The following is a 10,480-nucleotide window of genomic DNA, read 5'->3' on the forward strand; positions in this document are numbered from 1 at the left end:
TCAATGCATTTTGGCCTAAAACGAGCATTTGCTGTTTTCTCTTAAAACAACACGGGAGAAAAACCGTTTCACATCACATTTGTGGGTCTTGATCTTCAACACTATAAGTGAAATTTTGAGCTGTCTGTGATAGCTACAAGAGGAGATATCACAAAGTATTCGCTTTTGTTGTTTCCATTGGTTTCAATGCATTTTGGCCTAAAACAAGCATTTGCTGTTCTCTCTTAAACGCAATGTGGGAGAAAAACCATTTCACATCACATTTGTGGGTCTTGGTCTTCAACACAATCTGTGAAATTTTGAGCTGTCTGTGTTTGCTACAAGAGGAGATATCACAAAGTATGCACTTTTGTTGTTTCCATTGGTTTCAAAGCATTTTGGCCTAAAATGAGCATTTGCTGTTTTCTCTTAAACGCAACACGGGAGAAAAACCATTTCACATCACATTTGAGGTCTTGATCTTCAACACTATCTGTGAAATTTTGAGCTGTCTGTGTTTGCTACAAGAGGAGATATCACAAAGTATGCGCTTTTGTTGTTTCCATTGGTTTCAATGCATTTTGGCCTAAAATGAGCGTTTGCTGTTTTCTCTCAAATGCAACATGGGAGAAAAACCATTTCACATCACATTTGTGGGTCTTGGTCTTCAACACAATCTGTGAAATTTTGAGCTGTCTTTGTTTGCTACAAGAGGAGATATCACAAAGTATGCGCTTTTGTTGTTTCTATTGGTTTCAATGCATTTTGGCCTTAAACGAGCATTTGCTGTTTTCTCTTAAAATGCAACATGGGAGTAAAACCATTTCACATCACATTTGTGGATCTTGGTCTTCAACACAATCTGTGAAATTTTGAGCTGTCTGTGTTTGCTACAAGAGGAGATATCACAAAGTATGCGCTTTTGTTGTTTCCATTGGTTTCAATGCATTTTGGCCTAAAACGAGCATTTACAGTTTTCTCTTAAACGCAATATGGGAGAAAAACCATTTCACATCACATCACATTATTGGTCTTCAACACAATCTGTGAAATTTTGAGCTGTCTGTGTTTGGTACAAGAGGAGATATCACAAAGTATGCACTTTTGTTGTTTCCATTGGTTTCAATGCATTTTGGCCTAAAACGAGCATTTGCTGTTTTCTCTTAAATGCAACATGGGAGAAAAATATTTCACATCAAATTTCTGGGTCTTGGTCTTCAACACAATCTGTGAAATTTTGAGCTGTCTGTGTTTGCTACAAGAGGAGATATCACAAAGTATGCAGTTTTGTTTTTTCCATTGGTTTCAATGCATTTTTGCCTAAAACGAGCATTTGCTGTTTTCTCTTAAAACAACACGGGAGAAAAACCGTTTCACTTCACATTTGTGGGTCTTGATCTTCAACACTATCAGTGAAATTTTGAGCTGTCTGTGTTTGCTACAAGAGGAGATATCACAAAGTATGCACTTTTGTTGTTTCCATTGGTTTCAAAGCATTTTGGCCTAAAATGAGCATTTGCTGTTTTCTCTTAAACGCAACACGGGAGAAAAAACGTTTCACATCACATTTGAGGTCTTGATCTTCAACACTATCTGTGAAATTTTGAGCTGTCTGTGTTTGCTACAAGAGGAGATATCACAAAGTATGCGCTTTTGTTGTTTTTATTGGTTTCAATGCATTTTGGTCTAAAATGAGCATTTGCTGTTTTCTCTCAAACGCAACATGGGAGAACAACCATTTCACATCACATTTGTGGGTCTTGGTCTTTAACACAATCTGTGAAATTTTGAGCTGTCTTTGTTTGCTACAAGAGGAGATATCACAAAGTATGCGCTTTTGTTGTTTCCATTGGTTTCAATTAGGGATGTGCAGGCTCGGTTTTACTCGGATTTACTCGGTTCTTATCGCCACTTTACCGCAAATTCGGATTTATTATATTGGCTATCCAAAACACATGATAGGCAATAGCCAATAAAATGCCGTTTAAAGATCCGAGTAAATCCGAGTAAAACCGAACCCGCTCACCCCTAGTTTCAATGCATTTTGGCCTTAAACGAGCATTTGCTGTTTTCTCTTAAAATGCAATATGGGAGTAAAACCATTTCACATCACATTTGTGGGTCTTGGTCTTCAACACAATAAGTGAAATTTTGAGCTGTCTGTGTTTGCTACAAGAGGAGATATCACAAAGTATGCGCTTTTGTTGTTTCCATTGGTTTCAATGCATTTTGGCCTAAAACGAGCATTTGCTGTTTTCTCTTAAAACAACATGGGAGAAAAACCGTTTCACATCACATTTGTGGGTCTTGATCTTCAACACTATCTGTGAAATTTTGAGCTGTCTGTGTTTGCTACAAGAGGAGATATAACAAAGTATTAGCTTTTGTTGTTTCCATTGGTTTCAATGCATTTTGGCCTAAAACGAGCATTTGCTGTTTTCTCTTAAAACAACATGAGAGAAAAACCATTTCACATCACATTTGTGGGTCTTGGTCTTCAACACAGTCTGTGGAATTTTGAGCTGTCTGTGTATGCTACAAGAGGAGATATCACAAAGTATTCACTTTTTTTGTTTCCATTGGTTTAAATGCATTTTGGCCTAAAACGAGCATTTGCTGATTTCTCTTGAACGCAACATGGAAGAAAAACCATTTCACATCACATTTGTGGGTCTTGGTCTTCAACACAATCTGTGAAATTTTGAGCTGTCTGTGTTTGCTACAAGAGGAGATATCACAAAGTATGCGTTTTTCTTGTTTCCATTGGTTTCAATGCAATTTGGCCTTAAATGAGCATTTGCTGTTTACTCTTAAATGCAACATGCGAGAAAAATCATTTCACATCACATTTGTGGGTCTTGGTCTTCAACACAATCTGTGAAATTTTGAGCGGTCTGTGTTTGCTACAAGAGGAGATATCACAAAGTATGCGCTTTTGTTGTTTCCATTGGTTTCAATGCATTTTGGCCTAAAACGAGCATTTGCTGTTTTCTCTTAAACGCAATATGGGAGAAAAACCATTTCACGTCACATTTGTGGGTCTTGGTCTTCAACACAATCTGTGAAATTTTGAGCTGTCTGTGTTTGGTACAAGAGGAGATATCACAAAGTATGCACTTTTGTTGTTTCCATTGCATTCATTGCATTTTGTCCTAAAACTAGCCTTTGCTGTTTTCTCTTAAATGCAACATGGGAGAAAAATATTTCACATCACATTTCTGGGTCTTGGTCTTCAACACAATCAGTGAAATTTTGAGCTGTCTGTGTTTGCAACAAGAAGAGATATCACAAAGTATGCGCTTTTGTTGTTTCCATTGGTTTCAAAGCATTTTGGTCTAAAATGAGCATTTGCTGTTTTCTCTTAAAATGCAACATGGGAGTAAAACCATTTCACATCACATTTGTGGGTCTCGGTCTTCAACACAATCAGTGAAATTTTGCGCTGTCTGTGTTTGCTACAAGAGGAGATTTCACAAAGTATGCGCTTTTGTTGTTTCCATTGGTTTCAATGCATTTTGGCCTAAAATGAGCATTTGCTGTTTTCTCTTAAACGCAACATGGGAGAAAAACCATTTCACATCACATTTGTGGGTCTTGGTCTTCAACACAATATGTGAAATTTTGATCTGTCTGTGTTTGCTACAAGAGGAGATATCACAAAGTATGCGCTTTTGTTTTTTCCATTGGTTTCAATGCATTTTGGCCTTAAACGAGCATTTGCTGTTTACTCTTAAATGAAACATGCGAGAAAAACCATTTCACATCACAATTGTGGGTCTTGGTCTTCAACACAATCTGTGAAATTTTGAGCGGTCTGTGTTTGCTACAAGAGGAGATATCACAAAGTATGTGCTTTTGTTGTTTCCATTGGTTTCAATGCATTTTGTCCTAAAACGAGCATTTGCTGTTTTCTCTTAAATGCAATATGGGAGAAAAACCATTTCACATCACATTTGTGGGTCTTGGTCTTCAACACAATCTGTGAAATTTTGAGCTGTCTTTGTTTGCTACAAGAGGAGATATCACAAAGTATGCGCTTTTGTTGTTTCCATTGGTTTCAATGCATTTTGGCCTTAAACGAGCATTTGCTGTTTTCTCTTAAAATGCAACATGGGAGTAAAACCATTTCACATCACATTTGTGGATCTTGGTCTTCAACACAATCTGTGAAATTTTGAGCTGTCTGTGTTTGCTACAAGAGGAGATATCACAAAGTATGTGCTTTTGTTGTTTCCATTGGTTTCAATGCATTTTGGCCTAAAACGAGCATTTACAGTTTTCTCTTAAACGCAATATGGGAGAAAAACCATTTCACATCACATCACATTATTGGTCTTCAACACAATCTGTGAAATTTTGAGCTGTCTGTGTTTGGTACAAGAGGAGATATCACAAAGTATGCACTTTTGTTGTTTCCATTGGTTTCAATGCATTTTGGCCTAAAACGAGCATTTGCTGTTTTCTCTTAAATGCAACATGGGAGAAAAATATTTCACATCAAATTTCTGGGTCTTGGTCTTCAACACAATCTGTGAAATTTTGAGCTGTCTGTGTTTGCTACAAGAGGAGATATCACAAAGTATGCAGTTTTGTTTTTTCCATTGGTTTCAATGCATTTTTGCCTAAAACGAGCATTTGCTGTTTTCTCTTAAAACAACACGAGAGAAAAACCGTTTCACATCACATTTGTGGGTCTTGATCTTCAACACTATCAGTGAAATTTTGAGCTGTCTGTGATAGCTACAAGAGGAGATATCACAAAGTATTCGCTTTTGTTGTTTCCATTGGTTTCAATGCATTTTGGCCTAAAACGAGCATTTGCTGTTTTCTCTTAAACGCAACGTGGGAGAAAAACCATTTCACATCACATTTGTGGGTCTTGGTCTTCAACACAATCTGTGAAATTTTGAGCTGTCTGTGTTTGCTACAAGAGGAGATATCACAAAGTATGCACTTTTGTTGTTTCCATTGGTTTCAAAGCATTTTGGCCGAAAATGAGCATTTGCTGTTTTCTCTTAAACGCAACACGGGAGAAAAACCGTTTCACATCACATTTGAGGTCTTGATCTTCAACACTATCTGTGAACTTTTGAGCTGTCTGTGTTTGCTACAAGAGGAGATATCACAAAGTATGCGCTTTTGTTGTTTCCATTGGTTTCAATGCATTTTGGTCTAAAATGAGCATTTGCTGTTTTCTCTCAAACGCAACATGGGAGAAATACCATTTCACATCACATTTGTGGGTCTTGGTCTTCAACACAATCTGTGAAATTTTGAGCTGTCTGTGTTTGCTACAAGAGGAGATATCACAAAGTATGCGCTTTTGTTGTTTCCATTGGTTTCAATTAGGGATGTGCAGGCTCGGTTTTACTCGGATTTACTCGGTTCTTATCGCCACTTTACCGCAAATTCGGTTTATTATATTGGCTATCCAAAACACATGATAGGCGATAGCCAATAAAATGCCGTTTAAAGATCCGAGTAAATCCGAGTAAAACCGAACCCGCTCACCCCTAGTTTCAATGCATTTTGGCCTTAAACGAGCATTTGCTGTTTTCTCTTAAAATGCAATATGGGAGTAAAACCATTTCACATCACATTTGTGGGTCTTGGTCTTCAACACAATCAGTGAAATTTTGAGCTGTCTGTGTTTGCTACAAGAGGAGATATCACAAAGTATGCGCTTTTGTTGTTTCCATTGGTTTCAATGCATTTTGGCCTAAAACGAGCATTTGCTGTTTTCTCTTAAAACAACACGGGAGAAAAACCGTTTCACATCACATTTGTGGGTCTTGATCTTCAACACTATAAGTGAAATTTTGAGCTGTCTGTGATAGCTACAAGAGGAGATATCACAAAGTATTCGCTTTTGTTGTTTCCATTGGTTTCAATGCATTTTGGCCTAAAACAAGCATTTGCTGTTCTCTCTTAAATGCAATGTGGGAGAAAAACCATTTCACATCACATTTGTGGGTCTTGGTCTTCAACACAATCTGTGAAATTTTGAGCTGTCTGTTTTTGCTACAAGAGGAGATATCACAAAGTATGCACTTTTGTTGTTTCCATTGGTTTCAAAGCATTTTGGCCTAAAATGAGCATTTGCTGTTTTCTCTTAAACGCAACACGGGAGAAAAACCATTTCACATCACATTTGAGGTCTTGATCTTCAACACTATCTGTGAAATTTTGAGCTGTCTGTGTTTGCTACAAGAGGAGATATCACAAAGTATGCGCTTTTGTTGTTTCCATTGGTTTCAATGCATTTTGGCCTAAAATGAGCGTTTGCTGTTTTCTCTCAAATGCAACATGGGAGAAAAACCATTTCACATCACATTTGTGGGTCTTGGTCTTCAACACAATCTGTGAAATTTTGAGCTGTCTTTGTTTGCTACAAGAGGAGATATCACAAAGTATGCGCTTTTGTTGTTTCTATTGGTTTCAATGCATTTTGGCCTTAAACGAGCATTTGCTGTTTTCTCTTAAAATGCAACATGGGAGTAAAACCATTTCACATCACATTTGTGGATCTTGGTCTTCAACACAATCTGTGAAATTTTGAGCTGTCTGTGTTTGCTACAAGAGGAGATATCACAAAGTATGCGCTTTTGTTGTTTCCATTGGTTTCAATGCATTTTGGCCTAAAACGAGCATTTACAGTTTTCTCTTAAACGCAATATGGGAGAAAAACCATTTCACATCACATCACATTATTGGTCTTCAACACAATCTGTGAAATTTTGAGCTGTCTGTGTTTGGTACAAGAGGAGATATCACAAAGTATGCACTTTTGTTGTTTCCATTGGTTTCAATGCATTTTGGCCTAAAACGAGCATTTGCTGTTTTCTCTTAAATGCAACATGGGAGAAAAATATTTCACATCAAATTTCTGGGTCTTGGTCTTCAACACAATCTGTGAAATTTTGCGCTGTCTGTGTTTGCTACAAGAAAGAGATATCACAAAGTATGCAGTTTTGTTTTTTCCATTGGTTTCAATGCATTTTTGCATAAAACGAGCATTTGCTGTTTTCTCTTAAAACAACACGGGAGAAAAACCGTTTCACATCACATTTGTGGGTCTTGATCTTCAACACTATCAGTGAAATTTTGAGCTGTCTGTGATAGCTACAAGAGGAGATATCACAAAGTATTCGCTTTTGTTGTTTCCATTGGTTTCAATGCATTTTGGCCTAAAACGAGCATTTGCTGTTTTCTCTTAAACGCAACGTGGGAGAAAAACCAATTCACATCACATTTGTGGGTCTTGATCTTCAACACAATCTGTGAAATTTTGAGCTGTCTGTGTTTGCTACAAGAGGAGATATCACAAAGTATGCACTTTTGTTGTTTCCATTGGTTTCAAAGCATTTTGGCCTAAAATGAGCATTTGCTGTTTTCTCTTAAACGCAACACGGGAGAAAAAACGTTTCACATCACATTTGAGGTCTTGATCTTCAACACTATCTGTGAAATTTTGAGCTGTCTGTGTTTGCTACAAGAGGAGATATCACAAAGTATGCGCTTTTGTTGTTTTTATTGGTTTCAATGCATTTTGGTCTAAAATGAGCATTTGCTGTTTTCTCTCAAACGCAACATGGGAGAACAACCATTTCACATCACATTTGTGGGTCTTGGTCTTTAACACAATCTGTGAAATTTTGAGCTGTCTTTGTTTGCTACAAGAGGAGATATCACAAAGTATGCGCTTTTGTTGTTTCCATTGGTTTCAATTAGGGATGTGCAGGCTCGGTTTTACTCGGATTTACTCGGTTCTTATCGCCACTTTACCGGAAATTCGGATTTATTATATTGGCTATCCAAAACACATGATAGGCAATAGCCAATAAAATGCCGTTTAAAGATCCGAGTAAATCCGAGTAAAACCGAACCCGCTCACCCCTAGTTTCAATGCATTTTGGCCTTAAACGAGCATTTGCTGTTTTCTCTTAAAATGCAATATGGGAGTAAAACCATTTCACATCACATTTGTGGGTCTTGGTCTTCAACACAATCAGTGAAATTTTGAGCTGTCTGTGTTTGCTACAAGAGGAGATATCACAAAGTATGCGCTTTTGTTGTTTCCATTGGTTTCAATGCATTTTGGCCTAAAACGAGCATTTGCTGTTTTCTCTTAAAACAACACGGGAGAAAAACCGTTTCACATCACATTTGTGGGTCTTGATCTTCAACACTATCAGTGAAATTTTGAGCTGTCTGTGATAGCTACAAGAGGAGATATCACAAAGTATTCGCTTTTGTTGTTTCCATTGGTTTCAATGCATTTTGGCCTAAAACAAGCATTTGCTGTTTTCTCTTAAACGCAATGTGGGAGAAAAACCATTTCACATCACATTTGTGGGTCTTGGTCTTCAACACAATCTGTGAAATTTTGAGCTGTCTGTGTTTGCTACAAGAGGAGATATCACAAAGTATGCACTTTTGTTGTTTCCATTGGTTTCAAAGCATTTTGGCCTAAAATGAGCATTTGCTGTTTCCTCTTAAACGCAACACGGGAGAAAAACCATTTCACATCACATTTGAGGTCTTGATCTTCAACACTATCTGTGAAATTTTGAGCTGTCTGTGTTTGCTACAAGAGGAGATATCACAAAGTATGCGCTTTTGTTGTTTCCATTGGTTTCAATGCATTTTGGTCTAAAATGAGCATTTGCTGTTTTCTCTCAAACGCAACATGGGAGAAAAACCATTTCACATCACATTTGTGGGTCTTGGTCTTCAACACAATCTGTGAAATTTTGAGCTGTCTGTGTTTGCTACAAGAGGAGATATCACAAAGTATGCGCTTTTTTTGTTTCCATTGGTTTCAATTAGGGATGTGCAGGCTCGGTTTTACTCGGATTTACTCGGTTCTTATCGCCACTTTACCGCAAATTCAAATTTATTATATTGGCTATCCAAAACACATGATAGGCGATAGCCAATAAAATGCCATTTAAAGATCCGAGTAAATCAGAGTAAAACCGAACCCGCTCACCGCTAGTTTCAATGCATTTTGGCCTTAAACGAGCATTTGCTGTTTTCTCTTAAAATGCAATATGGGAGTAAAACCATTTCACATCACATTTGTGGGTCTTGGTCTTCAACACAATCAGTGAAATTTTGAGCTGTCTGTGTTTGGTACAAGAGGAGATATCACAAAGTATGCACTTTTGTTGTTTCCATTGGTTTCAATGCATTTTGGCCTAAAACAAGCATTTGCTGTTTTCTCTTAAATGCAACATGGGAGAAAAATATTTCACATCACATTTCTGGGTCTTGGTCTTCAACACAATCTGTGAAATTTTGAGCTGTCTGTGTTTGCTACAAGAAAGAGATATCACAAAGTATGCAGTTTTGTTTTTTCCATTGGTTTCAATGCATTTTTGCATAAAACGAGCATTTGCTGTTTTCTCTTAAAACAACACGGGAGAAAAACCGTTTCACATCACATTTGTGGGTCTTGATCTTCAACACTATCAGTGAAATTTTGAGCTGTCTGTGATAGCTACAAGAGGAGATATCACAAAGTATTCGCTTTTGTTGTTTCCATTGGTTTCAATGCATTTTGGCCTAAAACGAGCATTTGCTGTTTTCTCTTAAACGCAACGTGGGAGAAAAACCAATTCACATCACATTTGTGGGTCTTGGTCTTCAACACAATCTGTGAAATTTTGAGCTGTCTGTGTTTGCTACAAGAGGAGATATCACAAAGTATGCACTTTTGTTGTTTCCATTGGTTTCAAAGCATTTTGGCCTAAAATGAGCATTTGCTGTTTTCTCTTAAACGCAACACGGGAGAAAAAACGTTTCACATCACATTTGAGGTCTTGATCTTCAACACTATCTGTGAAATTTTGAGCTGTCTGTGTTTGCTACAAGAGGAGATATCACAAAGTATGCGCTTTTGTTGTTTTTATTGGTTTCAATGCATTTTGGTCTAAAATGAGCATTTGCTGTTTTCTCTCAAACGCAACATGGGAGAACAACCATTTCACATCACATTTGTGGGTCTTGGTCTTTAACACAATCTGTGAAATTTTGAGCTGTCTTTGTTTGCTACAAGAGGAGATATCACAAAGTATGCGCTTTTGTTGTTTCCATTGGTTTCAATTAGGGATGTGCAGGCTCGGTTTTACTCGGATTTACTCGGTTCTTATCGCCACTTTACCGCAAATTCGGATTTATTATATTGGCTATCCAAAACACATGATAGGCAATAGCCAATAAAATGCCGTTTAAAGATCCGAGTAAATCCGAGTAAAACCGAACCCGCTCACCCCTAGTTTCAATGCATTTTGGCCTTAAACGAGCATTTGCTGTTTTCTCTTAAAATGCAATATGGGAGTAAAACCATTTCACATCACATTTGTGGGTCTTGGTCTTCAACACAATCAGTGAAATTTTGAGCTGTCTGTGTTTGCTACAAGAGGAGATATCACAAAGTATGCGCTTTTGTTGTTTCCATTGGTTTCAATGCATTTTGGCCTAAAACGAGCATTTGCTG

This window comes from Taudactylus pleione, unplaced genomic scaffold (genome assembly GCF_031769625.1).
Source record: "Taudactylus pleione unplaced genomic scaffold, aTauple2 ptg000760l, whole genome shotgun sequence".
In the NCBI taxonomy this organism is placed as follows: Eukaryota; Metazoa; Chordata; class Amphibia; order Anura; family Myobatrachidae; genus Taudactylus; species Taudactylus pleione.